The sequence below is a fragment of the Cervus elaphus genome, chromosome 19 (genome assembly GCF_910594005.1).
Source record: "Cervus elaphus chromosome 19, mCerEla1.1, whole genome shotgun sequence".
Lineage (NCBI taxonomy): Eukaryota > Metazoa > Chordata > Mammalia > Artiodactyla > Cervidae > Cervus > Cervus elaphus.
In genome coordinates, this window is record NC_057833.1 from 46,866,044 (window position 1) to 46,892,724 (window position 26,681).

General features: G+C 45.7%; 1 long non-coding RNA gene across 1 annotated transcript; it reads right to left on the minus strand.

The window, feature by feature from the left end:
* Positions 1-20,833: 20,833 nt before the first annotated feature.
* Positions 20,834-22,292, minus strand: LOC122675852. The gene is made up of 3 exons (XR_006335356.1): positions 22,198-22,292; positions 21,549-21,680; positions 20,834-21,144 (listed from the first exon to the last, which is right to left on the minus strand). It is a non-coding gene; the product is annotated as an uncharacterized LOC122675852 (long non-coding RNA).
* Positions 22,293-26,681: the final 4,389 nt, after the last annotated feature.

A 26,681-nucleotide genomic window follows, 5' to 3' on the forward strand; every position in this document is an offset into this window, starting at 1 on the left:
AGTTCAGAGTCTTTGAGAATAGGCATTTTCAACTGATCTGTATGGATTGTGTTTTTTCCCCCAAGGGGCTCTACAAAATCCTGGTTTGGGGGCTCTACATGTTTAGCTCAAGAGTGGCCCACCATCTGATTGCTTGGCCCTGTGGCTCTCTCTACCTAACCTGAGTGTGTCTACCTCTCCTGGACACATGCTAGATCCTGTACTGTGACAGGGGGTGGCCTACATCATCTGCTCCTTTTGGATAAGGGTCAAATCCTGATTGGGGCCCAAGAAGGCCTAGAAAGTGCCCCTCATTTGACCCGTGTAGCTTTGCTGAACCCCAGAAGGCTGGAGTTTAATGGCCTTACTGTTTTGCTCTTCTGTGCCTAGAGAACAGGAATGTGTAGGGCTACTCTGGGGAGAAGGCCTTAATCTCTCCTATTCATTCTCTTCTCTTTCTTTTGCTCTGGGTGTATGATGGGAGCTCAAGGAAGCTCATTAACTAGCCTCCTATTTCCTTTAGGTCTTCTTTAAATGTAATGGCTAGTACTTGGAGCCTCTGTTAGCTGCTTCAGAGACCAACTTCTGTGTCTTAAACAAAGGCAGTTTGGCTGAAGGCCTTTTAATATACTTTTGGAGTCCTGGTAATGAGGGACATCAGAGGGCTTTATCCAGTGTTAGCCTGCCTCAAGTGCTAGGAGCTAGGAAAAGGACTGGGGATGGCTTTTTTTTTTTTTTTTCAGAATCAGTGAGGAAAGGAAGGAGACTGTGCCACCTTTTAAGATTCTCAGTGCAGTTGTCTGAGTTCAGTTCAGCTCAGTCCTCAGTCATGTCCGACTTTTTTCGACCCCATGAATCGCAGCACACCAGGCCTCCCTGTCCATTACCAATTCCCAGAGTTTACTCAAACTCATATCCATCGAGTTGGTGATGCCATCCAGCCATCTAATCCTCTGTCATCCCCTTCTCCTCCTACCCCCAATCCCTCCCAGCATCAGTTGTCTAAGGAAGCATCTATTGACCCAGCTTATAGGTAAATATTCACAGAAGGAGATTCCTCAGTGGTAGAGATCAAGTAGTTAACTATCCCAGTGGAAAATGAGATGATCCATTCTGTACCACCATCCTCTTACCCCATTAATTCTAGACTTTTAGGAAGAAAGGAGTACAGCCCAGCCTATAGGTAGCCCACTGGAGAGGATACTGTGCTGACTGTGCTCACACAATCTGCCCTGGTACCAGTCAGATGCTGACCAGGTCTAGCAGGATGGCAATGACTTTGTTCAGGGTTATTGAGGATCTTACTGGAGTGGATAGCCTTTCCCTTCTCCAGGGGATCTTCCCAACCCAGGAACTGAACCAGGTCTCCTGTATTGCAGGTGAATTCTTTACCAATTGAGCTATCAAGGAAGCCCCTCTGTACCTCTTAAAGCCTCTGCTTGTCTACATGTCTAATTAGGACTAGAGAATCCATAACCCAACTCTAAAGGGTTGAGAGTTCACCACATCCTTAGGCAAAGATGCTTCTTACAAAAAATGAGCAGTTGCATCCCACAAACTGACTTTCCTATGTTTGGTTTCTCTGAAGAATATTAGGTATAACTTTTCACATGTAGTAAGCTTCAGAGCAGGTCATGTGGTCAACAGACTTCTTGGTTTGGTCTCAAAAGTTAGCCTACCAGTCCCTGAGGGGACCTCTGAATATTAGGTTGTATGAAACCACTCTAAAAAATGTTGCACGTGGGTGAGCAAAAGCAGACAGGCCCAAGGAGCTGGACCACCACTTGTGCTCCCTGAGCAACCGCTTTCTCCCTGGAGCTTCTGAGGAGCTCCATTCAGTTATCATCATCTTGACTAAATCCAACACAGCCAGGAAGAGCCATTTGTCAGGAATGGCCACACCACTGTGCCTTCTTGTGAGCCAGGGGGCCCAGGGCAAGGAAGAGCCAGTGCAAAAAGGTTCTTATGCTCCTTTATGATCCAAGGGCTCTGAGTTTCGCTGATGAAAGTAGGAAAAAAGTCCTCATGACAAGGAATCAAAGATAATGCACAGAAGGAGTGTAGATAGTAAACTATCCACAAAAAGATGCACAGCCTGGCTGAAAAAAGAGAAGGAAATGCAAAGATGGAAACAGCTTTCATGCTCCACCACACATTTTTTTAACTGGGGTACACCCTAACTATGAATTTTCAACCTAGATCAGCCTACCACAAACCCAGGGACAAGTGGCTGTAACAAATAACCCTCATTCACTTCATCCTACTTGGAGCATTTGTTATAGCTCCTGCCCAATTCCATTTCTTGGCTACATCTCACAGATCCTCTCCCTTAATTCATATCCTGTATTCCTGACTGTTTAGCTTTCCCACTGACATGGAAAAAAATGAATAGAAATGACAAAACTCAACGATGGCCCCGTTTTGTGCTAAGAGAAATGGCACATTTAAATGAAGCTTAAGGCCCTACAAACTGATTGCATCTTTCTAGACAGTAATCTGGCAATAGCAAGAGCTGAGCCTTAGCCATGATCCAATCATTCTGGCCAGGAAAGCATATTCCAAATAAATAAACCCAAAGGGATAAAAAATTGTTCATACAGAAATAACCATATTGGTGTTATTAATACTAATGAATGAGAAATGACACAAATATTCAACCTGAGGCAAACTGGAAAGCAAATTATGATGCACCCACATAATGGACACAGTATTATAATTGACAAAAAAACCTGAATGTGAAATAACATTAGAGAAAAAAACACCTTGAGAGGCGCATCCCTACAGTGACGGCACAATGTGAAAACCTGTCAAGCGTCAAAAGAGAATTAATAGAAACACAGATATTTAATACACAATGGAGTTATCCTGTGGAAAAACTGTGTAAGTTCATAAGAAAAGTGTTTCCTAAATAAAATAGAAAGGTGGGAGGACAAGGCATTCTCCTCTGGTAGGTGTTCCTATGCTGACTTCGGTAAGATGCTTGGCTCCTTTTTATTTCAGTTTTGTTTCTGTCCTGTAGATGTTCTCAGCTTAAAGAGAGGATGGGGTAAGATCTCTCATCTTGGCAGCACCCTCCACCCTCTGCTTCTGCTACCCAACAGTTTGGTCTGTAGAAAATCCTTGGCTTCCTTTCACTTCTCCTAACTCATTTTTCAAAAACCAAGCAAAGCCTACATCTGCCAGCAGCAACAGTAGCTGAGACAGCACCAGCCTTAAAGTCCAAGGCCATGGTTCTAGCCCTGGCTTTGCCACCATCTTGCTGGATATAGCCTTGGACAAGTCACTTCCAGACTTGGGCAAGTCTGGGCCTCAGTTTCCTTGTCTGTAAAATGGCAGTGTTGGACCAGGTGATTTCTAAAGTCCTTCAAGTCTTTACGTTTCTATGGTTTGATCTTTATTGACCCAGGACTATGGAGGAGTCTTGAAATTGGAATTCTCATCACTCTGAGGCTGACAATTCTGTCACCTACAGCAGCTGCCTACATGCCTTGAAGGCTGGGGTAGCACCATGACCTGATCCCTCTTACTATAAGTTGCCGGGGCTCACCAAGGGTTGATGAGGAGAAAAGAAAGCAGCCTGCGTGTTTTGGGCCCTTATCATTGGGCAATTATTAGTAATTACAGTTTGATGTTTCCTGAGAGGGTTAAGAGCCAGAAAGTTCTAGCAAGAAGCAGATCTCCTTTAGAGGAGTGGGCTAGTCCCACTTGACCTCGAGTTCCCAGAATGAGGCCCTCTGAACAGCTCTGCAGCAGCTTCTAGGATGGCAATGACCAGGCTCCAGTGTCAAAACAACTCCCCTCATTGAGACTTCCCAGAGAACCAAGCTAGCACAACAGAAGTAGAGTCAGAGAAACTTCACCCAACTGGAGGAAGAGCATTTGAAGCAAGTCAGAATTCTTTCAGAGGCACTGTGATCAAGAAGAAAAAGATCAGAGAGAGAAAAATGGAAACTGTTTAAGGAGAAGTAGAAGTAGCTGGCTGTGGTATGCAGAAGGGGCCCTTAGGGCCACTTCAGCCTCTAATGAGCGCATTTCTCTTTGCACCGTGAGAAGTGCATGGTGGCAGAAGAACAAAGGGATGGGAAGTGGGGAAAGCTTTTGTCTACTTTTGGCAGAGAGAATGGAAAGCCTCTTGGCTGTTCAGTGGCCACACTGCAATAAAAGAGCAGATGAAGCTCTTCTCACTAAGATTAAGGGCACTGGGAGGGCATGGAAGGTCCTGCCTGCAGTGAAGATCTTAGAGAAACAATGAACATAGCAACCTTTATGGGGAACTGTATGAATTAGTTTGCACTGAGTAACAAATCATCCCCAGCCTCACCTTAAGTCATCCCCAAGCCTTGTGGCTTAAAGCAACAGTGACTTACTGAGATGACGGCTCTGTGGGCTGGCCAGGCTGTTCTGCTCTGGGCCAGATTGGCTGAGCTCCGCTGGGCCGCGTGTCTGCCATCAGCCAGCAAATTGGCTGGCAGTTGAATAACTGAGGATGGCCTCACTCAGAGGTCTGGTGGCCAGCACACTGTTAGCAAGAGTTATGAAGTGACCAGGCCACATGCATCATATCATCTGACTGTCTAGCTTGGGTTTGTTTATGAGGCAGTGAATGTCCAGGAGCAGCACCGGAGGAAGCAGCAAAGCCCCTTGAGGCCTGGACTGAAAGCGGTACATTGTCGCTTCCAATGCACTCTATAGATCAAAGGCCAGCCAGAGTGACCAGCTGTCCTGGTGTGCCCAGCACTGAAAGATTTCCCAGGACACAGGACTTTCAGAACAAAAGTTTGGGAGCGTTCTGAACAAGCTGGGATGGTTAGTCCTTCTAATGGCCAGCCCAGTTCCCTATTCTTGGCTTTCTTTCTAGTGCCAAAAATGGGAAACTGGACCTTTCTCCAAAGGAGATATAAGATGGCCAATAAACACATGAAAAGGTGTGTAACATCACTAATCATTAGGAAAATGCAAATCAAAACCACTATGAGATTTCATTTCACACCCATAAGGATGGCTATGACCCAAAAAAATAGAAAATAGTAAGTGTTGGACAGGATATGGAAAAATTGGAACATCTGTGTATTGCTGATGGGAATGTAAAATGGTGCAGCCACTATGAGAAACAGAATGGTGAATGCTCAAAAAAAATTAAACACAAAATTACCATATGATCCAGCAATTCCAGTTTTGGGTATATACCCAAAAGAATTGAAAGCAGAGACTTCTACAGAGATTTGTACACCTATGTGCATAGCAGCTTTATTCACAATAGCCAAAAGATGTCTGTCTAATGGATAACGCAAGTGTGAATGGACAAAAAAATGTGACATATGAATACAATGGAATTATTTTTCAGCCTTTAAAAAGCAAGTAAATCCTGTCACTTGCTACAACATGGATGAACCTTGAAGACATTATGCTAATTGAAATAAGCTAGTCAAAAAGAAAAATACCATGTGAGTTCACATATATGAACTTCCTACAGTAGTCAAATTAATAAAAACAGAAAGTAGAATAGTGGTTGCCAGGAGCTAGAGAGAGGAGGGAATTGGGAGTTAGTGTTTAAAAGGTGTAGTGTTTCAATTGAAGATGAGAAAGTTCTGGAGATGGATGGTGGTAAAGATTGCACAACAATGCAAATGTACTTAATGCCACAGAATTGTACGTTTTAAAATGGTTGAAACAGTTTTATGTTTATATGTATATTACCACAATAAAAAAAAAATAAAGGAATAGGGAAATTGCCTCCCCTATTAAGGAGAGGAGCAATAAACTATTGTGGCCATTAGATTATGACCACAAATAGCTATACATTATTTTTGCCATCTGCTGCATGGGAGAACAGGAATTTAATTGAATAAGGCCAAGCTGTTGCATTAGAACATAGCTTTTGAGAAAGTGTGCTGGGAGACAATGAGCAAGATCCAAATATGACTATTTTGGTACACTAGAGAGTGAAGAGGAACTAAAGAGCCGCTTGACAAAGGTGAAAGAGGAGAGTGAAAAACTTGGCTCAAAACTCAACATTCAAAGAGCTAAAATCATGGCATCTGGTCCCATCACTTCATGGTAAATAGAAGGGGAAAAAGTGGAAGCAGTGACAGATTTTATTTTGGGGGGCTTCAAAATCACTGTGGATGCGGACTGCAGCCATGAAATTAAAAAGACGCTTGCTCCTTGGAAGGAAAGCTATGACCGACCTAGACAATGTTTTAAAAAGCAGACATCACTTTGCTGACAAAGGTCCATATAGTCAAGGCTATGGTTTTTCCAGTAGTCATGTATGGATGTTAGAGTTGGACCATAAAGAAGGCCAAGCACCAAAGAATTGATTCTTTTGAATTGTGATGCTGGAGAAGACTCTTGAGAGTCCTTTGGACAGCATGGATCAAACCAGTCAATCCTAAAGGAAATCAACCCTGAATGTTCATTGGAAGGACTGATGTTGAAGCTGAAGTTCCAATACTTTGACCACCTGATGTGAAGAGCTGACTCATTGGAAAAGACCCTGATGCTGGGAAAGATTGAAGGCAGGAGGAGAACAGGGGTGTGAGCAGAGGATAATATGGTTAGATAGCATCACTGATTCAATGGACATGAATTTGAGCAAACTCTGAGAGATAGTGGAGTCCAGGAGAGCCTGGTGTGCTGCAGTCCCTGGGGTCACAAAGAGTCAAACATGACTTGGCAACTGAACAACAAAACCTTTGGGAGCCAGTTGTAGCTTCTGGTTAGGGAAAAAGAGAGACTTGAAAGAATGTACATATTGATGAGTGAATGAGATGATGAGCAGTGTGGCAAGACTTTGGAACTGGCTGGAAAAGGAAAAGTAAAACTAAGTCAGATCCCTAAAGAAATCACTGACATGTAAGAATGGCTCCAAGGTGCCCCTTCCTGCTTCCTTTCTGCCCCTGGCTGTACCAGAGCAGGCAGTCAGTAACTAAACACCTGAGTCATCCAAGGAGTTGGGTGCACTGCCCCCCACCCCTAGTCCCTCTCTGTTTGGTGTTCACAGGAGCCTGTGTTTATGGAAAACTTGGATTGTGCCTGTTTCTAGTCCAGTGTCGCAAGGAGCAGACAGCAGGGAGGGGTGAGGAAAGCCATGAGTGTGTGTGGGTGGCCAGGTGGATTGGAGGCAGACAGGAGCTGAAGGAGGCTGTTAACATGAAGCAGATGACCAGCAGAACAACCAGATTCCTAGGACGCTGTGGCAGGGAGGGATTTGGAAAGCATCTTGTCCACTCTTCCCATCAGAGAATGTGAGTCCAGAAAGCTTCAGGGACTTGTTCAAATCAGTCACTGGGGGAAGCAGGAAGTGGCAGAGCTGGTACCTAGGAGTTTTCTCATTCCTAAGCTGGAGCTCTGTCTTCTACAACCAACGGTGTCCAACTTCCCCACAGAACCTTCTCCGTACTATTCACTGAGAGTGAACATGGTAAAACAGTGTGCCTCCTTTCCCCCAGGTTTGCTCTAATCCTCGGGGACTCAATGCTCTTGGCACACAGGAATGTGTCTTCTAACTCCCTCAACCCTGGAAATTCTCGTACAGAAGGTGTAGTGTCATCAGCTACTTAATTAAGGGGTTCTACTGTATTTCCCAGTCATTTTCCCCTTTCAGGCCTGTGGGAAGAAGTTATTTTTAGGTTTTATGGGAAGTACAGTACAGACCAATCCTTTCTTCTCAATTCAGTGACTAAAATTTAGCCTGCTCTGGGTTTGTGGCTTAACACTTAAAGGTCAACAGTCAGTGAGCATTACTTGTCTCAGGAGGATGAAGTACTGGGGTGTAGAGTCAGGCTAAACCCTCTCTTTCATTGTGTGGAGAGGAGAACTTCTGGGAAGAACCCCAACTGAGAAGCAGTTGGTGAATGGATTTATTGATCCTTGTCTCTTCCAGCTGGGAAGGCTTCAGTAACTGGGCAAGGCTAGTAACAAGCACACAGTTGTCTGCACCGCCCAGGGCTCAGTGTTCTGCTCTAGGAATCCTATGATGAGAATCCACGCATTGGTGTGGGCCTGTTAAGGACAAGTGATTAGGGGATCTTTCAAGAGGAGGCAGGTCCAATGCCTGGCCTTGGGGAACTCACAGTCTGGTCCAACATGATTCACTACCACATTCACATTCCAACCAATGGAAAGGGAAATGGAGCCATGGGGGTGGGGGGAGCATCCTTCTCTTTAAAGGTTGAGAGATTGCTTAAACTTTGTACTCCCATCCCACTGACCAGGGGCATAAGGCAAGGACTCAAATCAAAGGTGGGTGGAAAAGGTAGGGGCTTAGGAGGCGCTAAGTGCCTGGTGTCTGACACCCACATAGCTGAGGCTAGAACCAGAGAGCAAACAGAATCTAAAAACTCCAGCTTGGCCCTAACCACACTTTCCCCTGTGTTGCCTGTCAGGACAGATGCCAGAGAAAGGATCCAAAGCTACCTTGAGAGGTCAGGTTAGGCCAAGTGGGGAGGGACAAGCCAAAAGCTGGCAGGGAGTCAAAGAGGCAGTGAGAGGGCAGAAGCAGAACAGGAAGCCAAGAATTAAGTGGAGTGGGACTCTGTGCGCTCAGTCACTCAGTCGTGTCTGACTCTGCAACCCCCTGGACTGTAACCTGCCAGGCTCCTCTGTCCACAGGATTTCCAGGCAAGAATACTGGAGTGAGTAGCCATCTTCTCCGGGGAATCCTCCAGACCCAGGGATTGAACCCGTGTCTCTTGCATTTCCTGCATTGGCAGGTGAATTCTCTACCACTGAGCCATCTGGGAAGCATTAGTTAGGAGTCAGGTTTAGCAGCATGGGACAGAGACCCAGAGCAACAATGGTTTAAACAAGACAGAAGTGTATTTCTCAAGTAAAGTCTGAAATAATAAAATGGTTCTTCTCAGGGAATCATCAGAGGTACAGGCTTCTTTTCTTGCTCCAACAATCACCTCTCGTTTGTTGTTCTCATTTGCATGGTCCAATATGACTCACCACCACATTCACATTCCAACTAAGGGAAAGGGTGATGGAGCCATGGTGTGTGTGTTGGGCGGGAGTGGAGAGAATCCTTCTCTTTAAAGGTTGAAAGATTGCTCAACCTTTGGACTCCCATCCCATTGACCAGAACTTGGTCACATGGCAATGACTAGCTACAAAGAAGACTGAGGATTGTTGTCTTTATTCTGGGTGACCATGTGCTCTGCTAAAATGGAAGAAGGGAAGAGTGGGTACTGGAGGACAACAAGCAGTCTTTGCCACAGGCACAGTCTAGATGGAAATAAGACAAGATAGGGCCCATCTAAGGTCAGTCTGGCACAGTCTATCAAGCACAGCAGCTCTTCTGTGAACCCTGCCAGGACTGTGTCCTCTTGGACACTGAGAAGAGAAAAGCACAGAGCAGAGTGAGATTACAATACTTGGAGGAACTAAGGAAGTCTTCATGTAAGTGTGCATTTCAGTGGCGACCCATCTATCTGACAATAGATGGAGAGGAAGGACACATGAAGAAGACATGTCAATTGTGTGAGGAAAGTGGCAGAGATGGAATCCAAGATAGCAGGAGCCACCAAAGGTGTCTGAACAGGGGAGAGATGGGGACTTGCTTCCCCTGGCTTCTCAGTGGCCACTGCAGCAACGTTCAATGCCAAGACAGGTGAAGGAAGAGAATGCAGGATACACTGACACTTTGGGGCACTGGGCTCTAGACTGCCTCTGTATCTCCCCGGAAGAATTGGACCTCGCTGAATTTACATAAGCAGGTGCTCTGTCCCACCTTGCGCTAAAGTGCCTGGAAGCCTTGCCTTCTCTTCTCATTTTGTTAGGGATGAGACAGCTCTGCCCTCTAATGCCCCACAGAGGCGTCCTCCCTGTCTCCCTGAGCTGCAGGCACAGATGCTTGACACTGAGCCTTAACTTGATGTTCTGGTTCCCAGTTGGTATCTCTATGGGGATGGGGAATGAGGATGGCTGGCTTCATTCCTCATACGTAACAGAGCCGGAAGAGTTGTGAAACCCAGGAGGTTCTGCTAGGCTGTTCTGCAGTAAATACGTGTTATAAAAATAAACCTATCTTGCCATCCAACAATAATGAGCAATACCCCAGATTGCCAACGCTGGAAGTACTCAGACATCTCTGGGCACACTGCTGCAGCAAGCAGACCAACCTGTGGCAGCATGTCAAGTGCACATATCCTCTCACTCCCAGATATCCACATCCCACCCAAGACTCAGACCCCCTTCAAGTTGTCAACTGAACAGTAGCCAGGTATAGAGAAATGTAAAGTTCTACTTTTGAGTCAAAACAAAACAAAATTGCCAATGTTGGTGATAGGGAGTATGACTGTAGCTGGTGTAACAGAAAAATTAAGGGGTTATTGTGGACTCTACATTTAATATGAGCCAATGGCATGCAGTTAGCATAGGGATGCTCATGTAGTCTTTAACTGCTTTGGAGCCAATGGGGTATCCAGAACAAAGGAGGCTGTTTATCCTGTTTCAGATCAGAGTAACATATGAGGTACAATCAGAGAAAAGTTTCCAGAATGGTATGAGAACTCAAAACATGGAGGTAAGTTAAGAGAACAGAAACCCTGCAGCCTAGAGGAGGCTCAGGTGAACATAACAACCAGCTTCACATCCCTGAAGGGTTGTCATGGGGATAAGAAAGCAACTTCCTCTGTGTGAGCTCCAAGGGGAAGATATAGCCTGGCCTGTTAGTTTCAGAATAGCTCTGGAATTTTCTGAAAATGAAATGCTCTTCTCCATGAAATAGTGAATTTTCCATTGCTGTAGTTTGAAAGGCTGATAGACCTGTATGTGGGCTGCTGTGGCAGGAATTCTTTTCTTGGGTAAAGGCAGGACTAGGGGACCTCTTGAGTTTCTTCCATCTTTGAGGTCTTATGATTCTGTGTTCAGTTCAGTTCAGTCGCTCAGTCGTGTCCAACTCCTTGCGACCCCATGAATGGCAGCACGCCAGGCCTCCCTGTCCATTACCAACTCCCGGATTCCACCCGAACCCATGTCCATTGAGTCGGTGATGCCATCCAATCATCTCATCTTCTGTCAACCCCTTCTCCTCCTGCCCTCAATCTTTCCCAGCATCAGGGTCTTTTCCAATGAGTCAACTCTTCGTGTCAGGTGGCCAAAGTATTGGAGTTTCAGCTTCAGCATCAGTCCTTCCAATGAACACCAAGGACTGATCTCCTTTAGGATGGACTGGTTGGATCTCCTTGCAGTCCAAGGGACTCTCAAGAGTCTTCTCCAACACCACAGTTCAAAAGCATCAATTCTTCGGTGCTCAGCTTTCTTCACAGTCCAAATCTCACATCCATACATGACCATTGGAAAAACCATAACCTTGACTAGATGGACCTTTGTTGGCAAAGTAATGTCTCTGCTTTTTAATATGCTGTCTAGGTTGGTCATAACTTTCCTTCCAAGGAGTAAGCGTCTTTTAATTTCATGGCTGCAATCACCATCTGCAGTGATTTTGGAGCCCAGAAAAATAAAGTCAGCCACCATTTCCACTGTTACCCCATCTATTTGCCATGAAGTGATGGGACCGGATGGCATGATCTTAGTTTTCTGAATGTTGAGCTTTAAGCCAACTTTTTCACTCTCTTCTTTCACTTGCATCAAGAGGCTCTTTAGACCTTCTTCACTTTCTGCCATAAGGGTGGTGTCATCTGCATATCTGAGGTTATTGGTATTTCTCCTGGCAATCTTTATTCCAGCTTGTGCTTCTTCCAGCCCAGCGTTTCTCATGATGTACCCTGCATATAAGTTAAATAAGCAGGGTGACAATATACAGCCTTGACATACTCCTTTTCCTATTTGGAACCAATCTGTTGTTCCATGTCCAGTTCTAACTGTTGCTTCCTGACCTGCATACAAGTTTCTCAAGAGGCAGGCCAGGTGGTCTGGTATTCCCATCTCTTTCAGAATTTTTCCAGTGCTTTATTTTTAATTACAATTTTTATTTGGACATAAGTGTAGATGCATATGCTGTTATAGGGCTTCCTAGGAGGCACTAGTTGTAAAGAATTTGCCTACCAATGTAGGAGACACAGGAGACGCCAGTTCAATCCTGGGTTGGGAAGATCCCCTGGAGGAGGGCATGGTAACCCACTCCAGTATTCTTGCCTGGAGAATCCCATGGACAGAGGAGCCTACCCTTGGGCTATAGCCCATAGGGTCTCAGAGTCAGACATGACTGGAGCGACTGAGCATGCATGCACACATGCTGTTATAAGATACAAGACAGATCTGGTGTGCCCATTACTCAGTTTCCCTTGATGGTAAGATTTTCAAGACTCTAATAAAATCTCACAATCAGAATATTTACCACTCCAACAAAGTCTGTCCTTCCTGTGTCTCAGAAGTCCCTGCCCTTGAGAAGCTACCAGTTTAAAGGAAAATAAGACACATAGAGAATCAAAAATAGCGCAAGTTTGGATATAAGATAACTGACTGAGTGGGACCAACCAAATACCATGGATCATCGAAGACAAAGAGATCACATCTGCCTAGGGACACCAGGAGAGCCTTTCTAGGGGAGGTGGCATGGAATCAGGCCTTGAAGGAGGAATAGGAACTTGACAGAGTTGGGAGAAGCATTGGTGATATAGTGGTTAGCACAGCTGCCTTCCAGACAGAGGTAGGCATTCTTAGTTAAGGACTTGTGACCATCCAGGCTCATTAAGAAGTAGAAGATAAGTCTCCTTGTGAATGACTTCCTCTTGTTACAGATCTACTACATAATCTGAAATTGCCAAGGATATGAACGTAGGTGCTCAAAGAACAACTGACAGCCTCTGTGTTGGCTTCATTCATTTCCTACCTCGTCCCTAGGGCCTCATGTATTACAGGGAATTAGCTTACTCCTTGGAAGGAAAGTTATGACCAACCTAGATAGCATATTAAAAAGCAGAGACATTACTTTGCCAACAAAGGTCCGTCTAGTCAAGGCTGTGGTTTTTCCAATGGTCATGTATGGATGTGAGAGTTGGACTGTGAAGAAAGCTGAGCGCCAAAGAATTGATGCTTTTGAACTGTGGTGTTGGAGAAGACTCTTGAGAGTCCCTTGGACTGCAAGACGATCCAACCAGTCCATCCTAAAGGAGATCAGTCCTTGGTGTTCATTGGAAGGACTGATGCTGAAGCTGAAACTCCAATACTTTGGCCACCTCATGCAAAGAGTTGACTCACTGGAAAAGTCCCTGATGCTGGGAGGGATTGGGGGCAGGAGGAGAAGGGAACGACAGAGAATGAGATGGCTGGATGGCATCACCGACTCGATGGACATGAGTTTGCGTGAACTCCGGGAGTTTGTGATGGACAGGGAAGTCTGGCATGCTGCGATTCACGGGGTCGCAAAGAGTCGGACACGACTGAGCAACTGAACTGAACTGAACTGAACTGAGGATCTGTTGAATAAATGCCTGAGTGAAGGTATGAATGACTACATCTCTGCCCTGTTGCCCCAGTTCTGCTTTTCTTCCTTCATAGAAGAGGAGCATGCAATAGGATGGAAGGCAATGGCATTGGTTTGAGTAATCACCTAAAACCCATGTGGTTTTCTAGTGTTGTAGGCAGGAAAGCATGAGATGCTGATTAAGGCTGAGGTCACAGGCACCCCACAAACCCTCCCGGAGGCCAGTTAATTTTTTTTTCTCTTCTTTGGCTACAGGCTCTGCACCACATCCGAGGTATTTCACTGTTCAAAGAAGTCTCATAATCCACAACTGGTTATCTTTTCCTTAAACATTTTGATAATCAAGCCTGCAGAGCAAGTTTCTGGACCTAGTTACCTTTGCCCTTGCTTAACCTTCCTTACCTCTGGGTTTGTGGTGTGAGAAAGGAATGTGTTTCCTGGAAGCAAAGAATGGAAGAGCTTAGGTGGTTGGGGAAGGGAGGACTTTGAAATTTAGAAATCATCTGACATTATCGTTTATTTTAAGACTAGAAAGTGGTGGTCAGGAAGGGGCACATCCTGTCCAGTGTCATCTCGTGAGCCACTGGCCTCACAGAGCGCCAGCCTCTTGGCTTCTCTTGTGATGTTCACTTCAAGGCAACCAGCTATTTCCTTTTCCGACAAAGCCAGCCCCTCTCGAGCCTCCTACCCGTGGCCGTGTGCCAAGAGTTTCTAATGCTTATGACAACACGGCATAGGAATTAGGTGTACTTGGTTTTCCTTATGTACAGAAGCATAAAAAAGATCAAAGCATTTACAGTTTGATGATGTTCCCAAATATGAGTTCAAATTGCTGTATTAAACAGCCAGCAATTTTTTAGAGGACTTTCCGGAGTAATTACTCAAGATGGAATTAAACTATATTTGCCTTTAGCTCCTTCTTATCCCCTCCCATTGCCTGGAAGGAGGAGGAGTGGGGAACCAACAAAGAAAATCTTAAGACACTATTGCCAACTACACATTTTTACCTGCCTCATGTTCTTTTGCTTTGCACATTAATTAAATCAAGCCCAGGTGTCTTGCAGATGGGTTAGCTGCTGGCGATCAGAAGAGATTAATAGATCCTAGCAAATAGGTAAGGGAAAAGCTCTTAAGTTTTATGGGTCATTGATGCTGCTTCTCTCAGCAGAAATCAAGATTGAGAAAGAAAGAAGTGGCCTAGTTCATTAGGAAGCCTCAGTGGCTCCTTACCGTGTGAACCATCTCCAGAGTCCTGAGAGCAGGCAGATCCCCTCTACTTGCAGATCTGGCGGAGCCCGCAGATCTGAAGGAAGTCAGACTTCAAACTCTCATTCTAAAGGAAACTGGTTCAGGATTGAAGGTTTGTGAGCTGGGGCCAGAGACTGCTGTAAGGGCCCTGGGTGGCAATTAGGAGTCAGCGGTGTGATGGGGGAGTCAGTCTCTGGCTTCCTTACTCTGCCTCTGGTGACTTTGATATCTCTCCCCTACTGTCAAAACTGAGAAAAAGGAGATAACTAAACCGGGTTTTAAATGGTGCTCAAACATGGGTCAGAACACAGCTCTGCTCCTAAAGCCCAGGGCGCTTGTCCCTACCCATTGTAAGAACAGCTTCAGGTTAAAACACAGAATGACACCCATCCCCCCTGTACAGAGGCTCAGGGTGCCCAACTCCATCGTCAAGGCCAGGTCAGGTTTGCTTCTGGATCACCCGGGATCTGGGCTGAGGCCAGGATGAGGCAGGGAGGTGGGGAGGCAGGGCAGAGGGAAACAAAGGTCACTTATTACTGACAAAGAAGGCATTTGTCCCAGCGTGTAAAGCCCGAGGTTTCACACAGTGCTGGGCCATTCACTAGACCCCTGAGCTCACACTAACCAACTAATCAGTTCCAAATGCTCCTCAGAAGTCTGCCTTCCACTGTGCCGATTTCTGAGTCATTGCCACGGGGACAGATTTCTGGGTGAGACAAATGATGAGCAACCAAGAGCCAGGCAGGTTCCCTGGAGCTCTCCCACACGCTGCTGGAGGCAGGCACACCCACTTTGTCTCTGTGACCGTAACAGAACATGAACATACTTTGGTCTGTGTAACTTGAATCCCTTTCTGCAGAATCCTGGGTCTTGTCCACCCTCCCCCATAGTGAGTTAAACCAAAATGTCCTGGCTTCAGAGGCCTGGTGGAAATGACTAAGCTGTATCTTGCAGCCAGTGGTCATGTCGGGTCATTCTCATCCCAGAAACTGGCAAAGCTTTTAGGTAATGATTTAGTCTGTCCATTCTTTGGTTTTCTGCCCACTATCTTCCCCAGCCCATTCCCCAGAGATCTCTTGGCCCCATGACATTTTCATCTGCAATTTTCCTGTGCCTTCTGAAGGGGAGAGACTTATGGCCTGAATAACCTCTTCAAATCAGACCAGGGAAAGAGCTTACCTGAATAGGAGGTGGAGCAGGTCTAGGTGAGGTAGGGTAGCGCCTGGGAAACACATGGAAGAAGGTACTCTCAGGCGCCTACCCTGCACTTACACGGTCTTGGCAATGAGCATCTCTTTAAATTGTACATCCTTGGTGCTTCACTTGCCTCACCCTACTCCTAACCTAGGTGTAGAGGATAGTTCTAATCCTGAAGGAAACAGTTTACTTTCCTGGTCACAAGCCCAGGATGCTTTTATTTTTATTAGAGTACAGTTGATTTACAATGTGTTAGTTTCAGGTGTATAGCACAGTGATTCAATTTCATATATATACACACACACACATACATGCATGTATATATATATACACATATACACTCACACACATATATGCACATACACATACACACACATATATGGTCTTACCTGGTGGCTCAGTGATAAAGAGGCAGGTTCAATCCCTGGGTTGGGAAGATCCCCTGGAGAAGGAAATAGCAACCCACTCCAGTATATTTGCTTGGGAAACCCCATGGACAGAGGAGCTTGGCAGGCTACAGTCCTTGGGGCTGTAAAGAGTCAGAAATGACTTAGTGACTGAACACACACACACACACATATATATATTTTTTTCTTTTAAAGATTCTTTTCCCTTATAGATTATTACAAAACACTTGAGTGTTGAGTATAGTTTCCCATGCTGTATAGTAGATCCTTGTTGTTTATATGTTTTATATCTAGTAGTATGTATATGTTAATTCCAAACTCCTAATTTATCTTTCCCTGCCACTCCCCCCTTTAGTAACCATAGTTTGTTTTCTATGCTATGAATCTATTTCTGTTTTGTAAACAAGTTTATTTCTATCTTTCCCCACCCACCAGATTATACATGTAAACAATATCATATATTTGTCTTTGTCTGGCTTACTTCACTTAATATAATAATCTCTAGATCCATCCATGTTGCTCCAAATGGCACTGTTTCATTCTTTTTATGATATATATACATGTGTGTGTGTGTGTGTGTGTATATATGTGTGTGTGTGTATATATATATATATATATAATATATATATATATATATAAAATATATATATATATATACCACAACTTATTTACCCATTCATCTATTGATGGACATTTAGTTTGCTTCCATGTCTTGGCTGTTGTAAATAGTGATGCTTTTGAACACTGAGCTGGGTGCATCTTTTCAAATTAGTTTCCTCTGGAAATATGCCTAATAGTGATACTGCTTGATCATAGAGTAACTATATTTTTAGTTTTTTAAGATACCTCTATACTGTTCACAGTGGCCACACCAATTTACACCAACAGTATAGGAGGGTTCCCCTTTTTACATACCCTCTTCAGAATTCATTATTTGTAGACTTTTTGATGATGGCCATTCTGACCACATTGAGGTGATATCTCATTGTAGTTTTGATTTGCATTTCTCTAATAATTAGCAATGTTGAACATTTTTCATGTGCCTGTTGGCCATTTGTATGTCTTCTTTGGAGAAATGTCTATTTAGGTCTTCTACCTATTGTTTGATTGGGTTGTTTTTGTTTTCAATGTTGAGCTGTATGTATTGTTTGTATATTTTGGAAATTAATGCCTTGTCAGTCTCATTATTTGCAAATATTTTCTCCCATTCTGTAGGTTGTCTTTTCATTTTGTTTATGGTTTCCTTTGCTGTGCAAAAGCTTTCCAGGCTGCTTTTAAAACAAAAAAACAAAAAACACCAATGCTTTACCACAAACTAAATTAAATCAGAACTTTTGGGTGTGGACCCTGGACTCACTCATTGGAGCTGAGTCTGTTGAGCAGCCATGGTTCAGATTGCTGATCCGAGGGCTCACGTGAGCTGCAGGTAAGGGATGGATACTCTGCTGATGTCTGCTTCCGTTTGGCCAGGGCTCAGTTGTCTCTGTGATACTTGGCTCCTTCAGGACTTGGATCCTACCAGGCCTTGCTGGACTTTCAGGCAGACCTACAAAGGCAGTCTGATCTTGGCTACAGTGCCAAGCACCCCCACTCCTGCTCCCCAGTCAGACTTTCAGCAAAGTTTCTATCAGTCTCTAGGAGCCACAGAGATTCCCATGCTGTGCTCATCTCCTTTGAAGTGGCCACAGATACCCGATGTTGGTGCAGGGAACGCGTGTGGTTGTCCCTGCAGGCTGAAAGGAGGACAAAGTGTTCTCCTCAACTTAGCAAACATGGACTGGAACCTGGGGTAAGGAGATGGAGAAACAAAGCTATCTGAACCCCTCTGTCACCCTTTTCCTAAGATCTGTTAGAAATAGAAGTATGGGCTGCCTCCCCCCCTTTCCTCTTTCCTCCTTGGAGGGACAGATCAAATTCCACGACCAGATCAGTCATCCAGGCCTTTAGAAAATCCTCTTCCTAGCACTGGACTTCCAAGCCTATTATTATTCTTGGGACTCAGGAAAATCTGATTTGACAGTGAATCCTCAACTAAGGCAGAGACTGCCTTTCCCTGAGGCATCGACACTCCCTGCTTTAGGGACTGGGAGGCTCTAGAGCAACAAGATGTACAGGTTATAGAAATACTTCTAAAAATATTTCAAAACAACATTATCTCTACATTTTTGTGCCAAGATTCAGCATTTCACTTAGAGTTTGGGGAGTCATGGGTTTCCCAGGTGGTGCAAAGAATCTGCCTGCCAAAGCAGAAGATGCAAGAGATTGGATTTCTTGTGTTTGATCCCTAGGTTGGAAAGATCCCTTGGAGAAGGGGATGGGTATCCACTCCAGTATTCTTGCCTGGAGAATCCCATGGACAGAGGAGCTTGGTGGGCTACAGTCCATGGGGTCACAAAGAGTCGGACATGACTGAGAGACTAAGCACGCACATTGGGAGGCGTGGGCCTCTGTCTGGGTCTCCTGTCAGCATTGTTGGAACATCTGAAGAGGTGGGGGGCATTTTCCTTTCCATCTTATATTTTCACAATGAGAGAAGAAAATTAAGTGAATACTAGGGCCCTCGATGGGGTGGGGTAGAGGGGCCAAAAGAAAAGAAACAAAAGCTCTGAAGTGGGTCTTGAATTTCAGTTAATGTCCTTAACTTATCAGGATCCTTAAACCTCTGAGCAGGACTAATATATTTTATTGAGAAGCTTAAAGTCTTTGACTCAGCTATGAAAACTGAAAAATGCTTAACCCACCTCTACCTAAACCTGGGTGTGTGTTTACCCAACTTTCCCCTACTTCCACCCCACCCCCACATTCTGTCTCCCTGTCAGTCCCTCTGTAAACACTCCTGTCACAGGCTAGTACAGGCTCACGCCTCTCTTCCCAAACACCTCATCCTCCCCCTCACTGCTCTCTCCCACCCCAGCCTGCTCCCCTGCCCTCATGTGCATGGCCAGGCAGGGCTACATGCCAGCCCACAGGCCCCATTTCTGTAGCTGAACAAACACCATTAAGCCTTCTAGGCTTCTAGGAGCTGGGCCTGCCCTCCGCAGGAGATTAAGAGCCCACAGTGAGTCAGCAGCACAGCTGGGCCCAAAGCCCCAGACTCCTGGCTGAGCCTCTGTCAGCGGACGTTCCCTGTACCCTCCTGCTTCCTCCCCAAGGACACCCTTCTCATTCCCCTCAAGCCCTAGGTAGACGTCTGCCCCCATTTGGCTGAGTCCCAGCATGTCTCCTTCCCTACCCTGTCCCAGCCCTGGAGCTGTGCTGCCAAATGCCCTTGGCCTGGATGGTTGGCCACGTCTATACGGCAGAGAAGCCCATGTCTTAGTGGTGACAGTGGCATTCCGGGAGACTGGGGGCGTGAGGTGTGCGTACGTCCTCTCCGTGGCTGTGACCCTATGGATTCTAGTAGGGAAGTTGAACAGCTGCTAAGATTCACCCACAGGCCGTTGGTGCCTACACACTCTGAATCAGCTACTGTACACTACTGTGCTGAGTCACCACCAGGAATCTGGGGAGACAATATTGGCCTATTTTTAAAAGATCTGCTCATGTACTCAGGCTGTTACGAAAGGCTAGATAATTATTGCCAAAAATAGGTGTTGGTTCAGGGTCTCCACGGCTGATGCAGGCAGGTCCTTTGACGAGAGGCTCTGACACCACATGTGTAGCCTGGTTGTCACCATGGGAGAGGCTGGATTTCCGTGAGCACAGCACACGCCACATGGGGAATATCATGGACTTTTGATACCCTTTGCTTCTTGAAGGAACGAATAGGAGCTGCAGGAGAGGCCCCAGTACCAACTTCAAAGAACAGAGATTTCATCTTTGTGCCGACTCCTCTCTGAGTCACTTAATGTCATTCCCATTCATGGGAAGAGAGAAATCTGGTACAAGCAACTAACCAGTTTGAATTTCCAACTTCTTGGCAATCTAGGAACTTTTAGGCCTCTGTAAACAAGTCTCCAAAGCTCTCCCTCTTCTGTTGGCGGTGGGGGTGGGAGAAACCTCTTCACAACCTTCTCATCATTTAGTGAGCCCTATGGACTAAGAGTCTCAGAATAATAAGCTCCCTAGAGATCATCTCCTCCAATTTGCTTACTGAAGAGTAAATCAAGTCTCAGAGTAGAGACCGGATTTGTCCAGGTCACAGAGATAAAAACCAGTGGCCAGCCCTAGAGTTAGCCCTGTAGAGGGGACGATGGATAAGACACAGCCTCTGCCCTCAAGGATCCGAGATTCTCAAGAGGAAGCAGTCATTAGTGCAGAGAGCAATAATACATGATAGTTTGTAATTAGATCCAGGAAAAGTTGACATGAAGTATCATGGGTGAGCAATGATGCAAAATCACTCCTGCATAAGGAATCAGGATCATAAAGATCAGTATTAGAGTTGGGCTGGATTTGGACACTTGGGAATAGAAGTAGGGGGACAGGGGTATGCCGATGAAGGAAATAGCTTGGGTTGAGACCTGGAGATGGGATGCCCAAGGAATATAGGCCAGTTTGGCTGTTGTATCAGATACTGAAACCAAACAATGAGGGTGGGGAGGGGAGTAGATCAGGGGAAGGTCAGATGATAGAAACTCTGGAATGCCAGAGTACAGGATTTGAACTTTATTACCATTGTTAACATCTCAAAGTACCAGGTGGCAACATGCCAAGCATTTTACAAAGCAATATTACTCATGTAGTGCAGAGTCTGCACTTTCTAGGAGCTTAGAATTCAAGACAGAGAATGAAATTATGGACAGATATTGAAGGCATAGATTATACATATACATAAATCAAAAACTATTTAACACATAAGTCTTTAAGTGCAAGTAAAAGAGTAAGTACATTTAATGAACACATGAAGGAAGATGGCATCTGGAGACGTGTTCCTGAAAAGTCTCCCTCTATCTGCGGCCTCCCCTGTGCCCTATGGCTCTGAAAAAGGACCAGAAGAGTCAGCATCAGTCTTAATGTTAGACTTCAGCTTCATGTGGCTTTGTCTTCCAGATGGCTAATTTCTGACATGGAACTATTCCTTGAGTTTCCCACTCATCCTCACTGATTGATCTAGTACTCTTCTACATCCAGTTCTGAGCTCATAACACACAGGAGACACAGCTTAAAGGAGGGAGAAGATAGGGATTCAGGGTACAGTGGTGCATGTTAACCACAGCACAAGAGAGAACTCTTCCTTTTGTCAAATCAAAAGATTGTGGGTGATGTGTCCTCATGGAACAGGGAGTGCCTTTTGCGAACCCACACAAATGTGTTTTATGGGCTTGTGGCTCTGACGGGGATGTGGCCAAACAGCTTCTCTAGCTAATCCTCTCCAGCCTTACCTCCTGTCGTGGGACCTGAGAACACTTCCAGCCTGATGCTGTGGGCCAGGTGCCAGCATGGAGGTGACTTTCAACCTCCCAGTTCACTGCACTGAACTCCTGGCTCATTTGCTGCCCAATGAGGCTGGAGATCTGAGAAAAGGCAGAAGGAAATCTTTGCTTAAACTTACCAAAGGCCCAAAAGTATCCACACACAATGCTGTAAACACCTTCTGGATCAAACCCTGTCCTCAAACTGTTAAACAGACCCCTGACTATCCTGGTGTACTTGGCAAGTACAGCACTTGACACTTCATACACTGTAAGAGTTGGAAGCTCCTCAGAGTCCCTAGTCAGCAGAAATCACTTCCCACTCCCTCCTCCTCATACACACACCCTCCCTAACAGAGGCCACCCAGCCTTTCTCTGTCTGAGCATTTGAAATGACTTAGAGCTCTCCAGCCCCAGATGGCCCCTCTCACTGTGAGTGAGCCCTGGCTGTGTTAACTGTCTCCTCTTTTTGTTCTGCTCCAATTTGACCCCTGTAACATCCACTGTTAGTTCTGGTTCTCTCTCTCATTGCCATATAGATTTGTAGGTAGGAAGAAAAGAAAAAAATGACATTCCTCCACAAAACAAACAAAAAACTCCCTTTTATCCCTTTACTCACATGTTCCTGCACCGGGAAGTCAAACCTCCTAAGAAGCAGCCCTCAATACTTCCAGCCAAACCTTTGTCCATTGTCCATGTAACGTGCCATTCTTTGTCCTGTTCCTATTCTTGGTTCCTGACTCCTGGGCTGGTTTCCTGGTTATCGGCTGGCAAGAGTCACTTGGACCTCACCCAGCTTAAGCATCAGTTCCTGACTTCTCCCCCACCACTTTGATTCTGCTTTTCCTGGTAGCTTATGGTATATAGCTTACCTAGATCAGCATCAAGTCCTCCATGAACAGTTGCACAGATTGTGCTCTGCTCTGCTCTGCTGCACATCACCCTCTGGACCCAATCTAAAGGCTACTAGCCTCATATGACTATTGAGCACTTGAAACGTGGCTAGTACAACTAGTCTAGTAATTTTATTTAAATTTAATTAAATGTAAATAGCCACACATGGCCGGTGGTACTGTTTTGGATAGCATAGATCTATTCCAGCCTCCTTAATTCACATGTGAGGAAACCAACAAAGTGACTTTCTCAGCAAAATTACTTTCTCTAAAGTGTGAACTAATTTTCATATAACTTTCATTTTCATGTAATTTTTTGTATAATTGAATCCAGGTGTGCATATTAGAAATCCTGACATGGTTAGAATAAGTCCTGACTAATGAGAAAGATCTTTTGAAGAATGGAGGATTTTGCTAAACTTTCACATTGGTTTTTAATGTTAGGGTCAACCAGATTATTTTTTAGTAACTTGAATGCTCATTGCTACTAATACTAATGAAACTGATAACCTTAATTGCGCACTGACTATAGGCTAAGAACTTGCATTAATTTTCTATTGCTGTGTAACAAAACATTGCCAAACTCAGCAGCCTAAGACAATGAGCATTTACTGGGTTACATGGTTTCTGAGGATTAGCAATCAGGGAGTGATTTGGCTGTGTGGTCCTGGCCCAGGGTCTCTGGGTTGCCATCAACATGACAGCTGGAGCTGCTGTCTCTGAAGGCTTGACTGGGCTGTGGGATCTACTCCTAACAAGGCTTACACACATGTTGTTGGCAGCAGGCTTCACCTCCATATCCTGTGGGCCTCTCACAACACGTGAACCTCCCTCAAGAACAAGTGACCCCGAAGGAGAGTGACCAAGCAGAAAATCTCAATGCTCTTTTATGACCCTGGCTTAGATGTGACACACAAGCACCTCTGCTGTATTCTGCTGGTCACTCAGACCACTTCTAATGCTACACAGGAGGAGATGACATATGGTGTCAGTATCAGGAGGCAGAGATTATCTGGGGCATCTGGGAGACAGGCCGTCTCAGTACTTCACACATATCACCTCGCTTCAGCTTTATAAAACAAGCAGGTGGAGACTATTATTATCCCCTTTTACAGATGAGGTGATTGACTCAGAGAGGTGAAGTGACATCCTAAGTGTCTCAGGTGACAAGCAGCAGAGCCCTGTCTCTCCAGGTCTTCTTGGCAAAGACTGTCGGATCTCTTCGGTTGCTCTGCCAACCATGACACGCTCCAACAGGCATTCTTCTTGATCCAGTCCTTTGGCTTAAGGCATTTTGCATCTGCTAAATCTTTATCGGGCTTCCCAGGTGGCACTAGTGGTAAAGAACCTGCCTGCCAATGCAGGAGACTCAAGAGATGAGGGTTTGATCCCTGGGTTGGGAAGATCCTCTGGAGAAGGGCATGGCAACCCACTCCAATATTCTTGCCTGGGAAATCCCATGGACAGAGGTACCTAGCAGGCTACAGTCCAAGGTGCTGCAGAGAGTCGGACACGACTGAGCAGCTAAGCACACACACAGATCTTTATGGGAAAATTTAACACTCACTCCTGACTTGTTAAAAACTCTTTTATTTTTTGAAACTAGAAATAGAAAATTACTTCCTCAACACAATCAATTGCAACTCATGCAACTCATGACAGCAGCAACATAATACTTCACTGTAAAGGATTAGACATAATCTTAATAAAATCAAGAACAAAGATCTCTGCAATTGTTACTGTTCTTTAATACTGGGAAATTCTGATTAGTGCAATAAAATAGAAGTAAGTAGAATTCTTGGAAACAAGAAAATTGTCATTAGAAACTCCCAGAGAATCATCTGAAACCCTCACCAATATTAATGAGATTTCCGCAAAGGACTGGATCTGAGATGTACACCTCAGAGCAATAGCTTTTCTATAGTTCAGCAGTAACTAGCAACAAGATGCAACAAATCTCCTCATTCCCCAGCCCCCTGTGTCATCCTGGAGCCAGAGGCCTGTGCTTATTTTGCAGCCAAACATTTGTGCCTTTTTCTGGTCCACATGCAGGGCAGGGCGCCTGAAAATATCGGGGCAGGGGGAGGACTGCAAGTCAGACAGCTGCAAAAGGAGCCCTCAAGCTGGAAGTTTTCTGCGTGGGTCTGGGACTGTCTAACACCCTGAGGAATGACAAACAAGCCTTCTCCTGCCACTTTGGCTTTTCCTTTGCAGTGAAAAATAAAGGACAGAAGACAGGATGCTGGCAGGGCCTGGACAGTGTCTTACCGTAACAGAGGCCAGAGTGGAATGTGCCCTGGTTTTTGAATCCTGAAGATCCAGTTTGGTTCATGGCATGGACATTATTCATTGGAAGAAGCTTTGCACCTCTGCACTCCCCACTTTTTTATCTGTGGGGCAAAAAGGGGATTGCCTACCTCCTAGGAATTGTGGGGAGAATGCAATCAGGTAGTGAGCAGGAAAGTACTTTGCCAACTAAAGTACAATGGAAACAGAAAGTAAGACTGCTTGTATTGATGAGGGCTCCAAGCCAGCCTGGTGACAAAACCACACGCTGTGCCAGCTCTCTGGCTGGTCCCTGTGTCCCCAGGGTGCATTTGACCCAGCTATGACACTACACCAAGGTCCCACACAGGCCTCCAGCTTGGTGACCTGACCACACTGGCTACTTCATATGCCCTAAGAACAGGCACGGGAATGCAGTTATCTTGCACATTTGCCTGGGCCCAGTTTCTTAGTCCATAGACAGGTATGATTTCTCTGATGAACTTGTTTGTATTGCAACTTCTACTTTGAGGAGCCAGGGTCAAAGGGTGTCACCTTCCTTTCTGACAAGAAGATGGTAGCATGTCTCCTGGAGCCTCAGGACAAGGCCTCATAATCCCATCGAGGTTTGGGTCTGGTCAGCAAGACAGTTGTTCACACACAATAGGGTCCCAAGGACAAAGACAAGCCCCCAAAGAGTCTGTACAATAGGAGTGGGCAAACACTATGAGGCTGGGAGAGCAAGAGTGGTGGAAGAGTAGCCTCCGTGGTCCTCGGAGCACAAAGAGGAACAGGCAGGGGTTAGGGGAACACGGGACAGGTCAGGGAGTGAGAACTGGGAAGGAGCAAGAGAGGGGCTCTGGGAATGGCCCCAAAATGATCTCTTAGCATCTTAGGTGTCTGAGGGTGACTCCCCTGCCTAGAGCCCCCACCCCTGGGGGGCCCCCCAGGTGGTCCCATGCTAAAATCAGCCAAGATTTCTAAGGTGAAGCACGTTGCCCCATTTTGTTGTGAAGTGGGGGAAATTTTGCAGTGACTGACTTCAATTACTAAATTCTCTCTGCTTTAGAGGAGCCATTTCTCCAGTAGACTGGAAAGTGTTTATGTCTACCTGGGCATGTGCATGCCAGAGGGGATGGGGTTTGCTTAGGAAGTAGACTGATTGTTCTCCTCATTCCTGAGATAACCGTAGAGGCCCGTACCAGCAGCCAGGGCCCCAGGGTCGGGCCAGCCACTGCAGGGTGCAGGCTCCTGACTGCTGGACACCCAGGGGTGCAGGAGGCCACTCAGCACCCCTCATCTCAGTCAGCCCTGGCAGCAAGTCTATGTCATGGTCCCATGGGGAGTCATGGGGAGAATCTGCCCTGAGCAAGTAGATTGCCTGTGGCCCCAGCCCATGGAGTAAAGCGCTGGTGACTATAAACCGCAGCTGAAGGTCAGCTGTCCCTGTATGTCCACCCAGCCCACTTCGGCGTACCCTCTGAACATGACATACCCTCTGAACTCAGCTGGCTGCTGAGAACTAAGAACCCACTTCAAGATGAAGACTCCTGGGTGCAAAGTACACAGACTCCCCAGGAGCTCCAGCTGGTCCTGCTAACCCCCAATGCCAGCTTCCCTCATCTCCCTGGAAGCTGTGTTTCTCTTCCTCTCCCTCTGAGGGTCTCTTTCTCTGTCTGTAGCTCTCTGTCTAGTGTTCTATCTGTCTCCACCCCTCTGTGTGTGTCTGTGAGTTTCTCCCTGTTTCACTGTGTTTCTCTGCTCTCTCTATGCCTCTGCTATCCTTTGTCTGTCTCTCTGTGCCTTCCATTCAGTCTTTGTCTCTTTGATCCTCGGTGTCTCTCAGCCTCTCTCTGATCAGCTCTAGTATGTGTCTCTCTCTCATCTTTGAATAAAGCTGCCCACACAGCACCTCCAGCAGGACCAAGGTCCTTCCAAGGTCCCC